The sequence below is a fragment of the Hakea prostrata genome, chromosome 5, assembly GCF_041222555.1.
Source record: "Hakea prostrata isolate BN-2017 chromosome 5, UWA_Hpros_2, whole genome shotgun sequence".
NCBI classification, from domain to species: Eukaryota; Viridiplantae; Streptophyta; class Magnoliopsida; order Proteales; family Proteaceae; genus Hakea; species Hakea prostrata.
The window spans coordinates 1474444-1497640 of record NC_142604.1 but is presented as its reverse complement, the minus strand read 5'-3'; the positions used below and the strand labels follow the sequence as shown (position 1 = coordinate 1497640).

At 40.1% G+C, this 23197-nt stretch overlaps 1 pseudogene; it reads right to left on the bottom strand.

The window, feature by feature from the left end:
- Nucleotides 1-12363: 12363 nt before the first annotated feature.
- Nucleotides 12364-13839, bottom strand: LOC149014297 (putative UDP-rhamnose:rhamnosyltransferase 1 pseudogene; annotated as a pseudogene).
- Nucleotides 13840-23197: the final 9358 nt, after the last annotated feature.

Sequence of the window (23197 nt, the reverse complement as noted above, 5' to 3'; positions counted from 1 at the left end):
TCTGCTTCCATCTCATCCGTAGCCAACCTAGATAAGGCATCTGCCTGTTCATTTTCTGCTCTAAGGACTTGTTGGATTTGGATGTTTTTGAAGAACTGTCTGTATTGGTTGACCATGTTCAGATATTTAGTCATCCTTTTTTCTTTTGCTTCATATAGCCCGTTCACTTGATTCACAATTAGTTGTGAATCGCTTCTAACTTCAATATTCTGAATGTCGAGGGCTTTCGCTATGCGAAGACCGGCTATTAGCGCTTCATATTCTGCTTCATTATTTGAGGCCTTGAACTAGAAGCGTAGGGCATACCGGATGTGGAATCCTCCTGGGCTGATTAGGAGCAATCCCGCTCCACTCCCCTGTGCGTTGCTTCGGAACCATCCACTGAAAGTATCCATCTCTTGATGTTTTCGGGAGTGGCCTCTTCCTCTTGTTCATGCTCTGGTTCAGAAGTTTCAAGGATGAAATCAGCTAGGACCTGAGCTTTAATAGCTGGTCTTGGTCGGAATTCTATTTGATGCTCACTTAGCTTGACTGCCCAGGATACCAGTCTTCCGGCCAAGTCTGGTCGGTGCAGTATTTTCTTCAAGGGAAAATTTGTCAGTACTGCAATAGAATGTGACTGAAAATATGGTCTCGCTTTTACGGCTGCTATGACCAAGGCCAAAGCTTGCTTGTCCACTTACGGATATCTTGTTTCAGCATCAAGGAGCACATGGCTCACATAGTAAACCGGGTTTTGCTGTTTTCCTTCCTCTTGCACTAATACCGCACTAACAGCCAGGGGTGAAGTGGCCAAGTAGACGATCAGTTCCTTTCCTGTGGTTGGTCGTATTAGCAGGGTGGAGTAGTTAGCTTTTCTTTTAGGTGTTCGAAAGCTTGTTGACACTCCTCGCTCCATTCTGGTACTCCCTTTTTGGATAAGTTTTTTAAGGCTTGGAAGAAAGGTGAACATCTCTCTCCTGACCGAGCTATGAACCTGTTTAAGGCTGCTACCCGACCAGTAAGACTTTGTATTTCCTTGATGCTTTTTGGTGGTTTCATCTCTTGTATGGCTTTTATCTTCTCTGGATTAGCTTCTATCCCTCTTCGGGATACCATGAACCCCAGAAATTTTCCTGAAGATACTCCAAAAGCGCATTTCTCTGGGTTGAGCTTCATTTTGTATGCTCGGAGTACCTCAAAGACTTCTGCTAGGTCCTTCAGATGATTGATTTGAGATGTGCTCTTTATCAGCATGTCATCAACGTATACCTCCATATTCCTGCCTATCTGCTGTTCAAAAATTTTGTTGACCGCTCGCTGGTAGGTTGCCCCAGCATTTTTTAGACCAAAGGGCATTACTTTGTAATAATAACTATCCCTGTCTGTCATGAATGCTGTGTGTTTCTGGTCGTCTGGGTTCATCAAGATTTGGTTGTATCCTGAATAAGCGTCCATGAAACTGAGCATCTCGTGCCCGGCGGTTGCATCGATGAGCAAGTCTATCCTTGGCAAAGGATAACAATCCTTTGGACAGGCTTTGTTGAGGTCGGTATAGTCTGTGCACATTCTCCATTTTCCGTTGGTCTTTTTTACCATCACCACATTGGCCAACCAAGTTGGGTGGTCGATGGGTTTAATGAATCCGGACTGCTTTAGCTTCTGAGCCTCTGTTCGGATTGCCTCATGCTTTTCCAAAGAAAATTTTCTTATTTTTTGTATTATTGGAATTGCATGCGGGTCAATATTCAACTTGTGCTCGGCTACTTTTCTGTCGATTCCGGGCATGTCTTCGGCGGACCATGCAAAGACGTCGGTATTTTTCTCGTAGAAAATTTGGTTAGACTATTTTTAAATTCTTCTTCTTGTTCTGCTCCGATCATAGTTCCTTGATCTTCCCTTGAATTCAGCATAATCTTTTCCAATTTTTCCACCGGTTTGACTCTTTGCATGTTTTCTTCATCTCGATCATCTCTGACTTCAACCGCCATGGTAGAGCTTGTTTTTACTCTCTTTCTCATGTAATTGGCGTAGCTCTGCCTGCTTCCCTTTTGGTCGGCGGAACATTCTCCTATTCCCTTTTTTGTTGGGAATTTCATTTTCATGTGTAAGGATGATACTACCGCCTCCAGGGTACAAAGGGTTGGTCGTCCTAAGATCATATTATAAGCTGACAGATCTCGGACGACCATAAAATTTGTTTGGACGACCCTGTCTCTGGGGTGTTCACCAATACGAAGATCCAATCTGATAGTGCCCTCTGCTCGGGTTGAGGTTCCTGTGAAACCGTACAAGTGCGTCCCACAAGGGATCAACATTTTCTCATCTAGCTGTAATTTTTGGAAAGCTTCTAACGACAAGATATCTGCTGATGACCCAGTATCTACTAGGACTCTATGGACCTCTGTTCCGGCCAGAGTGACTTTGATGACAAGGGCATCGTCGTGGGGAGTGTTTACCCCCTACTTATCTTTGGTTGAGAAGGTGATTGGTTCTGAAGTGATCTTCTCACCTGGTTTTTCAAGCTCGGCATTCCCCACATATCGTGCTTTTCTTTTGGCTTGCCCTCTTTGGACTCCTCGGTTGGACCACCAAATACGGTAAATATTGGTGGTCGTTTTTGATTATCTCCTCCTTCTCGTGGTCGGGACTTGTTTTGGCGTCCTTCTCTGCTCGGAGATCTATGCCTCTTCCTACCCCCTTCTACTTGCTTTTGATCAGGCTGGGTAGGTTTGAGGTATTTTACGAGTCGCCCTTGATCGATGATTCTGTCAATTTCTTCTTTTAGTTGTCGACAGTCATCTGTCCAGTGTCCATGATCTTTGTGGAAGTCGCAATATTTGCTTTTGTCCCGATTTCCTGGTCGAGAATGTAACTTTTCGGGTTGTTGGAGGATTCCTCGATCTTTAATCTGCATCGGAATTTCCGATCTCCTCATGGTCGGTAACCTTTCTGTTCGGGTCGACCATCCCGGTCGGGTTTATGGTCGACCTTCCGACGAGTTGGTACTTTTCTTTATATGTTCGTGTCTCCATGGTCGGATGCTCCTTCTTTCGAGATTCAATTGTTTCTGATATCTCAGCTTGCTTGTGGCATCGTTCACGGAGATCGTTATATGTTTCTGGCATGTCATTCAAAAGTCTTTCAAGTAGGCCTTCATGGCTGAGCCCTTGGTACAAGGCGTGAAAGGCTATCTTTTTCATCCAGATTCTCAATCTGCATGGTCAGTTTATTGAATCTCTCAAGGAAATCTCTAATGGACTCCGTTCGCCCCTGTTTTACGGCAAACAGGGTATCTTCTCTCTTTTTGGTTTCTACTCCGCTTTGGAAACGCAATAAGAAAGTCCAACCTAGATGTTCGAAACTTTTTATTGTGCCCCGAGGCGAGCTTGGTACCAATCTAAAGCAGCTCCGGTCAATGATCTTTGGGAAACTACGGCACATGGCTGCTTCATTATGTCTTTGAGTAGACATGACAGACTTATAATGGGTGATGTGGTGTTTAGGACACTTCGATCCATCGTACGCCTTGAAGGTCGGACATTTGAAACCTATTGGCATCTCCGCCTCCGAGACGCTTTTTATGAAAGGATCCTCCTTTAAGACGGCGTATAACTCTTCCTTCCCGAGCTTTAACGCCTTTTTGACTGTTTCGTCAAGGTCGGCGATGCGCTTATTCATCTCGTCATCACGCTTCTTTGAACCATTATGATCTTTTTTGCCCTTTGAGGCCTTTGCTTGGATCTGTCTCGCTTCCTCGATCCTCGTCGTTGTCGATCGGAGGATTATCCTCCTTCGGGGCTCGAGATTTCGCTGACTCTTTTTGAGATTGTTGAGGGATCCGGTCGATCACTGGTGGTCGGTCACGCCTGCTCCCCTCGAGACTTTTTGTTTTTTTCCGAGAATCGCCTCTCGGAGCAATTATGTGTTGTATGGCCATCCCGATCAACTCGCCTAAGGATGAGATTTCTTTTCTCATCTCAACTTGTTCCTTTTGAACTTCGACAATTTGATGTGTTGTCGCATATGGATTTGCTGGTGTGTCTGGGAGAATTGGAGAATCTTGCTGAATCTGGAGTTCGGGAATTTTTTCCATCCCACCCTGGTCGACCTCCTTTTCTCCACCAGACAACTCTTCGATTACCAAACCTGATCTCGTCTTCATAATAGCCTTTTGATCAAGTTCCCACAGACGGCGCCAATTGTTGCTGCACAATCCTGTTCGTCCCTTCAGCCGGTTAAACCTGCACAGATGAGCTCGACCGTGGAGGTCGAGTTTTCACCTCCGACGATCTAATTAAATCCGACTCAGGAAGGCAAGAAAGTAATGAACAATAATAATACGAATAGTGATAATTCTATTCAGCGTACCTTTCTCTTGTGCTCCTTTACCTTTTTATAGATTTTCCACGTACGAGTTCGAGTGATACTCAAACCCTAGTTTGGTTGTGATCTGACTCTTAGTCATTGTGTCCTACTCAAATACGAGTAGTTGAGTCGTAACTGAATACTATTACTTTGGTTAGAATCTTATTCGGATTCACCTTGTTATTCAGCCTTTGTACTTATTCGACTGACTTTGACTTGGTCGGTCTGATAGGATCCGTTCTAGTTGGACTAAGCTCAAACCAAACTGGTTTGATTCCTGAACTGGTCGGATGGGCTCAAACCGAACTGGTTCGATTCGGATCTGGTCGGACTGGGCTCAAACCGGACTGGTTTAAGCTGACTTGTTCTTTCCTTATCAGTGTGAAGTCCTCAATCTAAAATTATTATACATCAGTAAATAAGTCTTTATACCTTATCAACATGTAGTTTCTTTTTAATCTAGCATTGAAAATCTTATTTTTATTATCTTAAGCAAATAATTTTGGGAATTTCTTTTGTTTGAATAAAATATTCAATAACCAAAGGGAGAGAAAGGGGAGAAGAAAGAATACAAGAGAAAATGGGCAAATCCCCACCAAACAACAAAGAAGCAAGAACAAAGAGACACTAACCTAACAACTAAAGCAACAAACAAAGAATAAAAGTAGGAGACTTGGTTTCCATGGGATTGGTAGGGGAAGGGTTTCAGAGGATTGGACCAGGGGGTAAGATTGAAGGGTAAGGGATGGAGGGGAAGGGAGAGGGGCATAGGAATTTGGGTCGAAAGGAGGAGAGCAGGTGGGCTTGAGCAAGAGAAGGGAAGACAATGAGTTGGGTTCGGTCTCAACTGGGTGGGCAGTGGGCTTTTACCAAGACACGGGGGAAATGGTTAGAGGGGAGGGAAGAGAGTGTCAACAAGAAAAAGATGAGGCAGAGATGTGGGCTGGGTTGGACCCAGCAAGGGGGTATTGGGTAGAGGCAAAACACAAAAAGGGGAACAAGGGGAAGAAGACACTTAGATCAGGGGAGCAGGAATAGACAGCGAATATGAAGAAGGGCTAGGACAAAGCTTGGTAGAGCCTCAAGCATTAGGCACTAAAGAGGGGTCAACATCAATCAAGCTTGACAAGAACAAAAATCAATTCACGTTAGACTAGCAGAGTTTTTAGGCAGCTCTTTCCACTGGAGATGAGTATGTCGATATTGCCGTGGAAAAAAATAGACTGGCCATGAGGGGCAATTTGTTGAGCTTCTTGAATGGGGTTCCTTCATTAATGCCACACAAAGTGGAGGGGAGGTTCTTAGGGGTAGCTGGGGACTTGTTGTTCGCATAGGGAGGGTGGTGAAATTTCTTACAAGTGAGACCTAGGGGGGGGGCTTCTGTTTGAAATGCACCTCCTTGTTTGAAGCTAAACCTTGATTCTTCTGTGACGAGTATAGTAGAGGGAAGGGGATTCTCAGCTAAAATGTCTAAGCAAAATCTTGTGAAAGTAAGGCGAGCTCTTCATTGTGATGGCATCAGATGAGATGGAGGTGCCTAGGGTAGATATGGCAATGCTCAAGCCTTCAACACACAAATATTGGAGATGGAGATCCAATAGAGAGACCAAAAGAGAAGTGAAGAGTGGTCTTCATGGCTGAGCTTCGATATATGATGCCAATGTTGTAGCAAGAGGGGTTTCTTGCCTATTAGCCAAGGCCCCCCATAAGAGGTCGAATCTTGTCTTCATGGATAGAGAAGTTAAAGAGAAAGAAGTCACAGTTAAGAAGATCAATCTCCAAGGTACAATGTGCTTCCACTACTTCATTAGGGAGGTTTTGGATAGTGTGAAAGGATGCCCTCACCCCTCGGTCATGAGACCCACTATTGTAGCGAAAATGTGCTGGGGACCTCCTAGTTCGCTCCTGATCCGAGTGTGGTTTCTGAGACCAAAACAATGGTAAAAGTGGGCTGCCTCTGAGGACGGGAAGCCACCTCCAATGATTAAGTTAGTTCAGATAAGAGGATCAAAGACTCCCCTTGAGGAATAAATGCTCAAAGAGATGAAGAAGAGAATGTTCTTCAGGAGTAATGGCTGGAGTATTGTTGTTCAGGCATAGTGATGATTTATATAGCTGGTCCATACCTAAATTGATGGAGGATGCTCCATAGCCCTACGATGCTCGTTTGATGAACTGGAGGGTGGAGGTGACTTCTTGGAGAGGCTTGCACAACAAGATAAACTGTGTGATTTCACGACAGCTGGAGATCTAGTTGGTGAATCAAGAGGTCAGCATCAAATTGATCCTGACGTGATACCAGCACACAGTGGGGGGGGGGGGGACAAAAGACGTATATGCAATACTCGAGGCATACTTTGGACGCATGAGAAGTTTCCTCACCAGCAATGAGCATTTAATGATTCTCAGTGCATTCAATGTTGAATTAAATGTTGTGACTGACGTCTGAATAAAGATACGTCGAATCTCTTATTTGCATTACTTTTGCCGGGAAGTAGCATGAGGACGGTTGTGTATCACTAAATGGTCTTCTTAGTAGCAGTTGGTATCTCTTTCAAGAAGTGCAAAGTCTCAGAAGTACCAAATGGATCATCTTGGACCAAATTTGAACCATTTATTCGGTTAGTATGCTCCAGTTCATTGGCTTGAACCATAATGGCCATAACACCCACCAAGCAGTGGTTCCAACTGGCAATTTCATTGTCTAGAACACCTTTTCGAAAAAAGCAATGACTTGAGACCATCAATAATCGAAGGACGGATGAAACAAAGAGGGATTTTAGGTTTAATGGGGTTAGGGAAAGGGAGAAGAGAGCTGTCTAAAGGGTAGGAGAAAGAGTAGTTTGGGAGGTTGTAAGATATCCAGTCCATTTTTGACAAGGAAATGGATGATCCATTTTTGACAAGGAAATGGATGATCCATTTCCTTGTAGATGTGTGACACGTGTCCCAACATCACATCAAAAGGTTGAAGTCTATTTACAAGTCACATCATTTTAAAAAAAATTTTAATCACAACTCTTTGATGTGATTTATAAATGGATTTCAACTTTTTGATGTGATGTTGGGACACATGTCACACATCTACAAGGAAATGGATCATCCATTTCCTTGTCAAAAATGGACTGGATAAATTTTCGGTTGTAAGATGTCAGTGGTGGAGGAGAACAGCTGGCTAGATGGGGAGAGGGAGCCAAAGAGGCAAGGGAGGGGGTGGGGTTTAGTTCACATCCTCCAATTTTGTGATTCTAGTGACTTGTTCTTATTCTGAACATTTGATGTGAAATATACAAAATTAATTAAATTCTTGAATCATAATCTTATAGTTGACAAATGATTTATTCTATTGGAACTTTAAGTCATCATTCTTAGAAGTTTGGTGAGTGTGATATATTTACCCCGGAAATTTATCCTTACTTTTATAGATGATGTGCTCAATATACCACATTTTGACAACTTAAACCAAGAAAATGGTGGATACTTTGAAAGAGAGAAGAGCATACCTGTTATCTATCTTAGGGGAATTTTGTTTGATCATAATCCTTTGGGATTTGATTTACTTTTCGTTTTTATGAGAACTTTGGAACATGGCAATGTTCTTAGTTTATTTTTGGTTAGTTTTTCCTGTAATTTAATATGTTTTTGGTTAATTTTACATATCTACATGGCTAATGAATAAATCCCTCAGAGGATTTTTGCTCAGTACTGTCAAAGTATCATCAGTGCTTATATTTGAACAAATGATGGTTTTCTCCGTAAAATGGAGGGTGAAGACGTGAAGTATAACATTTAGTTACCTCCAGTCACACTTATTTTTAGAATCTCTTTTAAGGATGTTAATGTTTTTTTTTTTTTTGGGTTGGAATCTGAGGCTCATTTGGATTTTGGGCCAACTTTTTTTTGATAGTAAAATAAAAGCTTTAAATTAAGATAGAAATTCATATTGGTTACAGTTCTTGTTGTCCGTTATGGCCAACATAGCTAACTTACTAAACCATTCCTGTAGTACTGGGGATTTAAAATTACCAAAAGATGATCTAGGGTAGTTCAATAAGATCTTAACAAAAAGAGGTGTTAAATGTATCTGCCAGGCAGAATAAGGAGTCTTTAATTGGTTCAACACTGCCTTTTGATTACACCAAATTTCCTGCATCGTAATTTGGTGTTTCTTTGCATATTCCTGTCCTATCGTAATTGCCTTAAGTAGTGCCTCCATTTCTCCACCATTAGCTATTTGTCCCGTATCCAAGTAGCTGAGACGCCCTTCCAAAACTATCCCCACGCACCACCCTGCTTTCTTCAATAGTTCATGATATGCCCCTGCACATAACATAGTGGTTAGTTTGATTGTTGCATAATTATTAAAGACAGCTTTATTATCACACCATTTACTAAGAACACTTCCACCATTGGCTTTAGTGTTATATTTCATATTTTCATGTGGCATAGGATTCAGTTGTAAGTTATTAGCCCATCGATCTATATTATGCATAACCCTATGTGGATTAGGCTGTTCATTTGAAAAGCATATTTTGTTCCTTTCCATCCATATAAAGTAACATGTGATAATAAAGTAGGAAAGAGTCCACCGTTTAGTTTGCTTTGGTGCTGGCATATTTAATATAACATTTCTACACCAGTCAAGGATTGATTCCCAAGTAATAGCCTCAGTTCGCAATCCTAGTGTTCCAGCAGCCCATATTCGTTTCGTCCATTCGCACGAGAAGAATAGATGTCAGATCGTTTCTTCTTCCTTTCTGCAAAGGACACATCCCGTGTCATTCTCCGCCCAATGTCCCAGTACTCTTTTGACTGGTATTCCTGCATTTGCCAAACTCCAGAAGAAAAAAAAACTTTAAACCTTGGATGTAATGAGAGCTTCCAAAAGAAATTCCACCACCCTTTTTCCTCATAATCAACAATTTGATGTTGTTGACTCCTTACAAATTCTCCCGCTAGCTTTGTCGAGAAATCACCTGAACTTGATAGCAATGAAACCCATCTATCCTCTTCATGGGTTTGTGAGAGATTGGGCAGTTGTGATAACACCAAATTGGTGTTGTTTAGTCCTTGCAGGCACTCCTTGTTACACCTGACAATGTTGACGACGTCGGCTACCGTAGCTTTTGATAACCAACAATCCATGCCCGGGTTCTCCTTTGCTATTTTTGGGCAATTTCTTCTCCATGGGTCAAACTAGAATGAGGTTTGAATTCCATTTATGACTTCTCTAAATATCATCTTTTCAAGGATATGGAACACACTACACAAACTTTTCTAGGTCCACGATCCACCTTTCCGCTTGACCTTCGTTTCAAAAATCGAGGAATGGGGAAAGTATTTTTCTCGAAGTACCTTGACCCATAACGTATCAGGTTCATTGATGAGTCTCCATCCTTGTTTTAAAAGGAGAGCTGTGTTGATTTCTTCCATCCTTTGGAATCCCAGACCACCATGACTCTTTGGCTTGCAGCAAGATCGCCAAGGGATTAAGGTTAATTGTTTGGTTTTCTCTGGATGTCCTTGTCAGAATCTTTGACAAAGCGAATCTATCTGTTTGCATATTGATTTGAGAAATCGAAAACACTGCATTTTGTACTGTGCTACCGGTTGGAGAGCCGATTTTATCAGAACTTCCCTTCCTGCAAAAGATAGATTAGCCGCTTTCCAACTAGCAAGTCAATTGCTTACCTTAGTTAACACCCCTTGAAGATTTTTTGATCTTGCTCTTCCACACCACAGATTCGTACCCAGGTAAACCGTATGATCCTTACCTTCCTTAATCCCTAGAACTTGAGTCAGTTGTGCTCTTAGTTGTTTATTGACATTGCTACTAAAAAAAGCTTCACTTTTCTCAAGATTGTTTCTTGCCCTGTGAGATCAGAGAAAATCTCCAAAAAACATACACCTCAAATACATATTTAGGATAACTTTTAGATATAAATTAAATGTACAGTGGGGTATCACACCTGATCCCAAGGAGATTCAAATTGGCGATCTCATACAAGGATGTTAATTTGGTACATTATCGAAATAAATCACTTAATGAAGAGGTTTTATGCTACACATCTATTATAGAAATAATTATTTTACTGTGACAAGTCATGCTTTTGAAGAATCAATAAGCCATAATGGGGTTTACCAAAGTTGAGCATTCAATCAGCCGGCAGCCGGCAGCCGACTTGAGCAATGGTGGAGTAAGAGCTTCCTTTCATTCGGCTACGAATGTTATTGGTAAGATTCCATACACAACATTGAGTTGCAAGCAAGTGAAAACAGACATAGAGAAGAACATTGAATCACGGATGAAATTTTCATGTGGATGTAGTTTTCTTTTCTCCCATTGCATCCAAACCTTTTCTTGGCACTACTAAGTTGGATGACTTCTTAAGCATTTCTTCAACATTATCCAAGTAGAAGTATGACTTGCACTCACAATGGTTTGGGGATCATAATATATCCAATAAAAATCTAATTTTAGGGTCTTTGTGCTTTTTAAACATAAAGTGGGGTGTCAATGCTTTAAGGCCTCCATTTTAAGATGCCAGTTCAATTTACTCATATATATCTACAAGGTAATTAAACCGAAAACTAGATTGATATTGAAATCAAATCTATAATACATTGTGCTATGACAATTTTGGTCGACCACCTGTTTAGCCAACATATTGGGTACTACCTATGAAACCAGGGGGTTTGACTTGGTTCAAGATTGATCAGACAATAGGCCGTATAAGTGTGCAGGTTACAATGCCTGACAGCAAATTTGATGAGGTCATGCATTCTGTGCATTAATGCCAAATATACTTACTCTTTTGCCCCCATCAAATTTACTTTATTTGACTAGGACAATCAAACAATGATGAGTGACGTTGACTAGGCCACGTCCAAGGAATGCTGACTTAGTAGTCTCTCGAAACCCTAATCCTATATGCGAGTATAAATGCCTAAGATTAAGACTAAGCAATGCTATGCACTTCAAACTCTTAAATTCTCTTAATGTTCACTCATGATTTCACTTTTTCGGTGTTGCTCATTGCATGACTTTACCATCAGAGGTGGCCTGGAGATCATCCAAATCGGCTGCTATGACTCTTTTCTGTGATTTTTAGTAGATTATAAATTAACTGCAAGTTCAATCCAATCTCACATCCATGAAATCCAATCAATTAAGGGTTTGATCGGCAATCCAACCATTCAAGCAATGTCAATAGTAATACATTATATATTCTTCACTTATTAATACCCAAATTATTTTTCATTATACAATCTAGAGCTTATGTTGGAAATTGCTTCTGTTAACCCAAACATGCTCAGTTGACAGAGATTTACCAAAATTGTAAAGCAAGAAGACACAAGATTTGATGACGGAGTTTGGTCCAAATGGACTTACTCTCCGGGACTCAGGTATGAGTCCGATCTCATTATGGGATTGAAATAAACTTACAAGATCAGAGATGAAATCAGTATACAAGAGTAATCAAATTAGGCATTGGATCATCCTCAAATAGCCATCAAGTCTTCTTCTCCTTCGTTGAACACATTCTAGTCACAACGCCTTAGAAATCATCCAAGAACAAAGGTCGATGCTGAAGAACAGAGAGAAAACGAAACCGTCATCGCCAAAGGTCAGACACGAATCAGAAAAAACCCCAAATCGATTTATGTAGCATAATGAATGAACCAAATCACCAAGAGCCTTATACAATACATGTGAACCAAGCCGGTTCAAAGAACTGGCTAAAACCAAATAACTAGGTAAAAAGACCAGATTACCCTTACAGTTTCAGTTCAAGGGGCAAGACTATTCAGGGAGAAGGAGTGGACCATCAAATCAAGATTTCGATCTCAACAGATGAAAAACAAATGGTTGAGATTTAAATCTCAGCAAAGATGTGCAATCCCATAGTACTAAATCTCACTGAAGACTTCAACGCATTTATTGCGCTGTAACTGATGTAATACCCGTTTATATCTGTAGTAATAACTTAACCTAAATTATTCATAAGGCATAAACATAAATATAAACTATCCCAAACAGAACCTAATTCAGCTTGTCTTTTTCTGGTCTTTCTTTCTTGAGGTATTGGACGAACCCATCCATGTATGCTTGATTGAGCCCGTGATCACCAAAGATGGCCCTCATCTCCCTCGCCCCATCGCCTTCTTCCTCTAACATGACTTTCTTTAGTGCACTGGAGATGCCTTTCCGATCAAAAGAACCATCTTCTCCCCTCTCTACTTCCACGGCCAAGCCCTTCTCAACCAGCAGCGTAGCATTCAAGCCCTGATCGACCACCATGGGCAGCACCACCAGTTTGTGACGAAACTGGAGTGTCTCTATTATGGAACCCCAACCTGAGTGAAAAAATGATCCGCCCACCGAAGGATGAGCAAGAATTTCCAGCTGAGGTGCCCAGCTCATGCACACCACACCTCGGCCCTGGGTTCGGTTCCTGAATTCCTGCGGCAAGGCGTCTTCTTCATCAACTGCCCAAGCTGGTTTCCTCAGAGCCCATAAGAAGGGAACCCCGGACAGCTCAATTCCATGAGCCATCTCATAAACTTGTTCTCTTCTCGGCTTCCATTCACTGCCGAACCCAACGAACACAACCGACTTCGGTGATTGTTCGTCTAACCACTTGAAACCGGTCAGCCACTCTCCTCCGAAGCTCTTCTCTGCTGACGAAGGTGGCAGCGCCGGCGGAAGAACACCTACTGGAATCACAGGCTTCCGCTGGACTTTCTGTACTAATTCCAGATATTGACCTTCATACTCCCTGCAGCTTCGGAAGGCCATGGCCTTACAAGCAGTAGAGATGAGCGCGAAGCGTTCGATGTCCGTCGTTCCGGAGGCATTTTTACAGAAAATGCCTGCATAGATGGGGCCTGCCTCAAACGGCCGGAAGGCAACTGTGGACGGGAAATCGATCCATTTTGGTGGAGACGTCAAAGATTCGGAAGATGGCCAGTGTTCTTTTTGAGCTTCACCAGTGAGATACTCAGGTGGACCAAAGAAGGCAAACATGGCTGAGCTGTAAACAGACAACAAAATGAGTGGGATGTGAACGTTGAGTTCACGAGAGATCTCTGCCACCCAGAAGGGAAAGAAATCGACGATTATCCAGTCGGGGATGTCGTGGGAGATGAACTGCTTGAGTTGTGGTTTCAGGAGATCATATGCTCTCTTCAGGTATTGGATTTGATCCATGGCCAAGTCCACGGTGGCTTCGGCATCTGCTGGTAGGCCATCGACGGCGGGTAAGTGAAGCTCCACCAGATTCAGCGGAGCCGCTAAATCATGAGGAATTAGATGGAGGGGAAGCCTGCTGAGGTTTCTTGAGGTGGAAACGAAGGAAACACGAATTCCAGACTTGGCTAGAGCTATGGAGAGATGCAGGAACGGAATCATGTGTCCAAAAGCTGACCATGGAACCATTACCACGTGCAACTCTTCCTTCTCCATTAAAAAATTCGTCTACTCTTCTTCGAGTTCCTTGAGGTTTTCAGAAACTTCAAAAACAATTTGATTCTCTTTGTTGCGGCTTCTGCTGCTTTTGTACTTTGGTTGATTAGACAATCCATGTGGTTGGGTAACCCCGCCGGATGCTGCACGTATTTTTGGGGCCTGGATCAAGCTGCCTGCAACGTACACGAGATCAAAACCTCAACCCGTATATTGTAGGTGCTGCAGTTTAATTTGCAGCGCCCAAGCAAATTGCGTATTTTTCGCCCACACAAATGCTTTTCCAACCTTGTTTGGCAACGCATGTGATTGGTTTGGGCAGAAGGAACAGGCGTTGCACCCCAAATCTCAATCAAATAACCAAATTCCATACACTGAATGGCGACATCATATTAAAGCTTTGTTTGGAAGCCAAGAAATAAACATTTCTTTTGGGTAAATGAAGAAAGAAAACTGGAGAAAATATAATAAGACAATTATTGAATTATGTATTTCACTCACTCTTCAAAGTTGGTTATTAATTATTATTATTATTTTATTAAAAATTTTCATTAATAAAGGTTTCTCAAGTCCAAAACATAGTCTACTGGTGAGGGGATTAATCAAGCCTTCGACTGAAGAATTTGGCCTCTTACTTCTTATGGTGACAAGGAAATTTTCTACGGAGGGGCTTTACTAGGTAAGAGAAAAGTAAACCACATCAACATGAAAAAATGGCATACCAATGCAAGAGGTAAAATTTTTTATCTAAGGTTCATCCGGTCAATTTACGTATATCTCAACTATATCCTTAGGATAGCTTGCATATATAAATAGTTGAAATTTGCACATGCAAATACACGTGTCAAGTTTATTTCATGCATACTATTTTGAATAATTAATTGGCTACATTTTCATTTTGTTCATAATTTTTTTATATCAACTTACTTTATTATTGTATGAAATCTAATATATTGCACACTTTCCTTTATTTTTATAATTTTGGTGATTTTATATATTTCCTAGCAAATACTAATTAAGTTTTATTACTTGTGCTTGTAGAAAATCTTCAACTAAATCTTGCAAGGGTATTTTGTGAAGAGAATCTTAAGAAACCAAGCTAAATTTTATTCCACTCAAAAAAGAAAGTGTTTTTTAATCAAGTTAGAGAGTTCCACTCTCTAGAAGATTCCTCAAGTCAAAAACGTGGAGGAGAGGGGTTCCTTGCATGCTTAGGGTTTTATTTTCTTTTTGGCTCTGATTTTTAATTAGAAAGATATTAGCTTAAAAAAAAAAGGAAGTGACTCTAGCAAAAATGTTTTTTGGCTCTGGAGAACTGCAGAGGATGAATTTGGAGAGGAGCTACTTTGAGGGCGAATTTTGGAGAGTTGTTGCAATCTCTTATTCTTCAACCCTAGAGTGATGTATATCTTGACTATTTTTTCTTCTTCTTTTTCTTTTTTTCTGTAATGTTTTAAGTTTCTGTTGATAAGGTTAGATAGATCCTTACATGAGATAGTTATTGATTTTATTCTCCTTTCATATAATTCAATCCTCCCTCTTGTTTTCTTCAATTTTATTTTTAATGTTTGAATGCTTGATCAACCTTCACGAATTTCATGGTATGTTTTCATTCATGTAATAATGAGGAATGCATGCTAGAACCAAGATTGAAGAATAACAAGTTACATCTAATCCGCAATAGGTTATGTGGTTTGTTCAACTTTGTTTGTAAGTTTCTTGCTTTTAATGCGATATATTAAATTAATCCTCTATGCGTAATTAGTAGGGATATTTAATATGTTAGGGATCCTCATGCATAATAGATGAGATAATCTAACTTAGAGAATTTCGTCAACAAGTAAGAGATTATGTTGGTTATATGAATAGGGGGAATAGATCAATAAATTATATCACGTTTGGTGAAATCGAATCCTTAATAATTTCGTTCAATGAATTTGATTTGTGTTGTCGTTAGCAATTTAATTATTTCTTTTGTATTTTGTTAATTTAACCAATAGTTTAGTTACTTCTTGATAATTCATTTAGCTAGATAATTAAGGGTGATTTTTAAGCTAGTACATGAGTTTTTCTCTTTTCGATTTTTGTGGGAATGACATTTTTCTTACCTCTATATTACTTGGGCGATCTCGTGCACTTGTGAGTACAAACACAACAAATACTAATAAGGAAAATTAACATTATAATGTGAAAAATGTTGGATTATATCAAAAAAATAGTTGCCATAGAGTGTGAACTAAAATGTAAACAAAAGAAATTTCTTTTGTAAAACTTTAAAACAGGTTGAATCTTCAAAGAATATCAAAATAATAAACCTAGGAGTTTAGATTGAGTTTATATGCAAACATCAAATCAGATCCATGAAAAATTTTGGAAAACAATATTTCCTCAAAAGAACCAAAAGAGAGAGAAGATGTAACCCACCCTTGATCTTGTCATTTTCAATAACTTCATCTCTCCATCTGGTTGGTTGCCTAGGGCATCAACCCTTCGTCTGTAGAGATGACTTGAACTGGTGGATCTTTGATCAAGCTTTATGCTGAGAAATGCTCTATAGCACAACATCCTTTTGATAGCTAGAATGTCTAGAAGGGTTGTGTTTTGTGGAATGTGATGCTTAATGGGTAAATGGGGAATATTCAAAGGCTCTTGAGGTGTTCTAAAAAATGAGAAGCAATGACACAATACCTAACTTAGTGATATCCGTTTGTGTTGGACAGAATAGAACCCTAGATATCAAAAAGTCCATGTCATTGATGTCCTCGTTATGTTGCTTCTATGCTATTGGACTCGCAAACTCTAGCTGGCAAATTGTTCAGGCTTCTTCTTGGTTTGTCCCATCACTTGCTCATTATCTTCTTCTCCTTTGGGAGTGACATCATTTATCAAGGAAAAAAAAATCAACAGATGACAAGTGAATAGGGAAAGATTTATGGAAAGGGCCCTCTTTTGAGTGAATCTATGATGGCCCAAAGATTTCTTAGAGGAAATGAATGGTGAATCAGACAAGGTTTGAGAAGTCTCAAAAGGAGAAGCCATGAACGTTGATGTAAGAAAGATCTACAGGGTGTTAGAAGGAAATGGAAAGAAATGATGGCCAAGTTTCATAAAAAGAATGTATGTTTACTGCATACCATCAATTTGCACTTGAATTTTAAGTGCAATGTACAAAATTAAATAGAATGAGTTTTTGACCTAGATTCCATAATAGACAAAAAGTCTATTATGGATTTTAGGGTATTTCCTATTCTTTTACATAAAAAATAAGATCTAAAATAGATATCTAACAAATCCAAAATAAAATGAAAAAGATCAGAAATTGAGAAATACAATTGATACCAAAAGACTCTTGATGAATTTCAAGCTGCTTTTGATATGATACCTTTTTTAAATTCTTTTTCTGTCTCTTATGGCTTTGGTGATAACACCAAAAAAAAAATGGCTTTGGTGATGTTCGATTAGGTTTCAGTTTTGCAAAATGTCTATTCAAAACATGATAATTGTGGTTTACATCAGTTCGGTTCCAATGTTTGTTGATTCACATCATTCTCAGTTAGTTTTGCTAGGTTTTTGTCGATATCAATGAACATCTCTACATATACAATATAATAAAGAGCAATTACATACACTCCTAGGTTTGCAAATTATTATGTTTATGCCTCCTGTAATTTATTCTATTATATTTACATCCCCTATGTTTTAGATTATATATCAAGTGCACCCCTATTTTAAAATAATGGGGTTACTTGATAACTCAACATTTACTGTATTTTAAATTCCCAAAATACCTTTATTGTAATTACTTTAACCAATTGCTCTTTATCTTAAACAATGATACGTCCAAAAATTGATCAATCTTCGGATTCCTACAAAACAACGTCAGATGTGGGCCGACTTAGCGGTCAGGATGCCACCTCCAAAGGCTAAGTCAGTAATTGAATCAGCACAGAGCTCTGGCTAATTGCAGAGCTTAATTGAAAACAATAATGGAGAGAAATGATTCAAATACTTCTGATTTGTGTGATACTTTAGTTTATGTAGAATTCACCTCTTATTCTCGATTGTTAGATTCATTCATAGTTCTCCTTTGTGGCCATCCAATTGTAGCATTTTTCCCTTTTCATTTGAGTTAGTTACAACTTCCATGTAAAGCACAATCACCTATCCTGAATTTGACGGGATCACATCTCTTTATATAACCGTCGGGTTCATTCATGTTTACGCTATCTCTTCACTCGGTTCTTGAACTGGTCCCGACTAGATTAATCAAACCGACCATGGTTCATTGTTATTTTTTACTTATCATGATCCCACCGAGCCAACTGATCAAGAGAGATAAACCGATCACTTGGTATGTTGTCTCTATTGGTAGGCCTTGGTATAGCAAAGAGAAGTTCAAACATTCCCTGGTCTCCTGATCGCTCTTTAGGCGTCGCATTCAATGTCAAAAACGTCACGTCTTCTCGAACTGCCTTCGCTCTTCATGCTCCGCGCTTGTGACGCCACGTGTTCATTGGGAACATGCGCCATCATGAAGCTCTCTTTCACAAACCGTCTTCATTTTGCAACCGTTGATGTGAAATCCCTCAAAACCCTAACCTGAAAATCCATATTGTAGGTCCGAAAACCCAAACTGCGGGAAAAATGCAACTGTGGGTCATCCAAATTGAAACCATTGGTTTTGACTTTGAACCAATGGAGGTAGATGGAGATCATGCTAAGTTGGGAACTTTGTCGGATTTGGAGAAGAACTAACTCGAATGTTGACGGACTTGGTACATGGATCAAGAGTATAGTAATGACACAAGTGGAAGGTCCCAAAAAACTAGGTAAGACCCTTCTATAACTTGAAAAAGGACCCAAGAAGAAGTTAGGGCTTTTAGAGCACCAAAATACATTTTTTGACCAAAATTGTCAAGTTGGCAGCCTGCTAAGCTTGTCTCGAGGAAAAATTGGCACTTTTGGGAAATTAGGTTTTTGAAGCCCTATTTAATTCTTTTTTGTTCTAAAACATGTCATTATGTTCTAAAGCCACCAGAGAACATCAAAGATACTCTAAAGAACCCTCTCCAAGGTGAAGGAAGGTTTGGGAGCATCTGTCAAGTTTTTCGTCGACGATTCTTTTTCTTGCGAGGTTAGCATTCACTCTATCCTTTATAGTATTTCTTTCTTTATTATTTCTACCAACTGTGTAGAGCTTCTTCAAGGTCTATACTTGTTGTAAGAACCTAATCTTCTATTCTCTTAGTTCTAGAGTGAATTTCCATTCACTCTAGCTCTTCCGTGAACTTCATGGTATGATTTCAGTAAAAACCTAGCATGAATCTATATGATTTTTATTCTCTTTGATTAGTCTAATTTCGATCCATGTTAGATTATATTCTATGATTTTAGAATTTTCTAGTTAATTTTGCAGTGGTTTGGAACCCAAACGATGAGTTTTTTTCTATCGATTTTAGGATTTGTTGTCTGTACACAGCAGCCTTGGTCCATTGGCTTGGCAGCCCCAAGTGACCAAGCATGTTGCTGATAGTAGAATGCCTAGTTTTTGCCCTCTTTTCATCTCCAAACTTGTAGGGTTTGTTCCTAACATTGAATCATCATTTTGTTAGGACTTTTGGCAAGTTTGAACTCATCTTTTGATCTACTCTTTAAAGGTTTCAAATCAACAATAAGGTGAGGGCATTCACTAACATATAACTTTAGTTGCATTCTTATTTGTAATAGGACTTGAATGCATGTTCTATATGTTATTTTTAGGACTTAAACATGATTGATATGCCTCTGTAATTTCAGAATATTGTTAGTAATGATGTTATGTATATTTGTTAGATATGTGAATGCTTGGAATGAGAATGAATTATGATATGATGATGTGATTGGATTCATATTGTAATGTGAATGCTTAGGTTGTGATTGTGAATTGGGAAACGTCATTTGTGTGTTTCCTGTCTTGGGACATCAGTGGAGGTGCTATGAGACATAATCCTATGATGCCTTTTAGCACTTTTCATGATTACTAGATGTCATACCTAGGATGTCTAGAAGTGTTTGGTTAGAAATCTTGTCATATCACACCCTATTGGCGTGGGTATTAAGGCCGAGTGACTCGTGGTAGCAATGGGGATTGTAGGCCCTCAAGACCAGTAGCCAACTTGTGAAGGGACACAATGACATTGTAGGGGTCATTCATTGGTAGGGTCCCATCATAATAAGCCTAGGTTCATGGGCGCTAAAGGCCGGTAGACAACCCATGAGAGGACATGAGAGCTTCCCATTTATTATATGTGGATGACCACTAAGGTTAAGAGTCCCTATTCTAAGCTGGTTGGTGCCATACGAAACGATGACTCTAAGACAAAGGATACCAGAACCGATTATGAGAGACATGAGAGAAAGTATCTGACCCTAAGTTGATGTGACTCAGTAGATGATTTGCACTGGGATAGGTATAACCCTGACATGCGCCAGTACTTATACCAAATGGTGTGGTGAGAGAGAGGTGACCTAAACCCCATCCATGGTGATAGTCCGAGAGGAATGCCTAGAACTCCTTACCCGTGATGCCAAAAGAGGTATCCAGTCCTTGAAGGATCAAAGTGACAAAGACCTTCCTATAAGAGGTTGGTATTCCATCTTAATGCGTGTTTGCCATTAGAGACAAGCATCTATTAAAGTTAGTTGCCTCCTTGCATATTGTCTCATATCATATTGCATCATGCTATGTTCTTAAATTGGATTATAATTGTTAACTATATCTGAACTACTTGCTGAGTTCTTTTGATTTCACCCTTTGGGGCAATGTTTGCTTTAGACTTTGCTGCAGGTATTAATGACATTGAGACCTAGGAATATGAGACCCAGACGAGTGATCTGTACGGTATACCAAGTGTTGGCGATCACGAATATCACGGTGAAGAATGTTCATGCGTCAACTGCATGTACCAGGATTAGCCCTACTCTGGAGCTGGTCTACCCCGTACCAGATACGGAGATTTTTGAATTTAGACATTACCTTTTTGATAAGGAAACATACTATTTGTAGAACTTAGAACAATTTCGGTCTTTCGTTATTCTTTCAGTTGGCAATACTTTAGTTTTAACTATTCTTCCACACTTAATTATTTGAGTTTACTTCCGCACACTTTTACTTTGATTATTTTGCATCACTTCCGTACTCTGATAGTGTTTTGAGATCCTTCTGAGATCCATACTTTGATTATTCTTTTAATACATTAATACAATGATTATTCTTGGTCATGATTGTCCTATTGTGTTATGTGGGAGGATGATTGTTGAGACTTAATCTTCAGGGTTGTGGATCACACCTCCGGGTATTTCAGTTAGGGTACCGACTGGGGGGATGTGATAGTTGATCCCTAATTGATCTCGTTCATTCAAAATTTTGCTCTTGGTCTATTTAAACACCTTCGTTTCTTAGCTTCAACTTTTACTTTGCCATTTCGTGAACTTGTTTGCGCTTGAGGTCTTCAACAAGTTCTTGCGATTTCTAGTCTTCCAGCTTCAATCTTCGACTCTTTTAAGATTAAACAAGTAAGTTTCCTAGTCTTTAGCTTTGTTTCTTCTTCTATTCCATCATTTCTTTTCTTTTCGGGTTTGTGACTTCTGCCTTAGCTTACTTAGGATTCTGGCCTTCCATTTCCTTCGAAATACCCTTAGAATTTGTTTCTTTTTCTTCAATGGGTAGTGGCAGAACTTTCAAGGATAATTCCATTGACCGAATGGTTGAAGGGGATGATTATGCTAATCAACCTAGCCCTTCAACTTCAATTGAGCTGTCGGGTGATAAGAATGAGAGGATCACCAACTGCTGGTTGGCTACCTCCATTCGTTTAGCCCCTAGGGAACAACCAAGGAATGTCGTTGAGGGTAGAATTACCTCTCCCTCTCCTTCTCGAAAGCACAAGGTCTCCCAACAGGTAGTTTCTGAGAGTTCCTGACCATCAAAAAGGCCTGTGAATGGCCCATGATTCTATGTCTCCCATATTCGCCCTATTGAGGTGGATGAGATTTCTACCAACTTTTTTCTTCCTTTCTCCTATCTCCTTCGGGTTCCCAACCTGGATGAGAGAGCTTATTCCAATCCTCCCAAGGAGTTCTCAATTTACATTGATACTCTGAAAAGTGGAGTGAGATTCCCTTTTTATTCTACCATTTTTCCTGAAATTCTTAAATATATGTTAATGGTGGCTGGTTTAGGTATGACCGTGACTAAATAATGACATTTAGTGGCGGTTTATATTTTACCGTCACTAAATATATGTTAATGGTGGCTGGTTTAGGTATGACCGTGACTAAATAATGACATTTAGTGGCCGTTTATATTTTACCGTCACCAAATATAAGTTAATGGTGGCTGGTTTAGGTATGACCGTGACTAACTAATGACATTTAGTGGCGGTTTATATTTTACCGTCACTAAATATAAGTTAATGGTGGCTGGTTTGGGTATGACCGTGACTAACTAATGACATTTAGTGGCGGTTTATATCATAACCGCCACTAAATACACTTTGTTCATCCCATTCCACGTTCTTACATATTCAAATAGGGGCGGTAATTTTCGCCGGCATATTCATATTAATAGTGGCGGTTATATAAAACCGCCACTATTTACACGTTACACACGCGATACCAATTACCGCCGAGATTAAATGGCTGCGGCGGATTCGGCGTCGGATTTGTGGCGTTTTAAAAAACCGCCAAAAAATAAATGGTGGCGGTTTTTGCCACTTTTGGCGAAAAAAACCGCCACGAAAACCCTTTTTTTTGTAGTGTTTGGACCTTTGTCCCGATATGCTCCTCTCGAACAGTTGGAGGCACATCATTGGCTTAGTCGGGTTGTGTCTCGAACTCCAAATCACCCCTTCATTTCCGCTTTTCTCTTAGTTTTACTATCTTAGTAAGTCCAACCCTCCCGATTGGATCTTTTTCTCCAAGCACCCCAAGTTAGGATGGTCGGGCAGCATCCTTGCTGAGGGGACTTGCCCATCAAACTATAAGGGTTGGCGTCATCGGTTTCTGTTCAACCAAGTGCCACTGTCTAATCTAAACTTCCTGATCACCTGGAGTCACCAGAACTCTTACACCTAGGTGAATCGCCCCCTCTCTATCTCCCGAAGATGAGAGCACCGTTTAATCAATAAAGGCTATCCGGGCGTGTTAGGAAATCCATGATCTTGCCATGGAGTACGAGGTGATCCTTCAATGGTGGGGTCTAGCCCCCGGTGAGCTCCCGATTCCAGTCTTTACTTTAATTATTTATATGAATATTGTATTGACATTTATTCTTTGTTTTGCAGTGCCTCCAAAGTATAATCCAAAGGCTGTGAAGACCTTAGCCAACCAAGGCCAAGGCTGCTA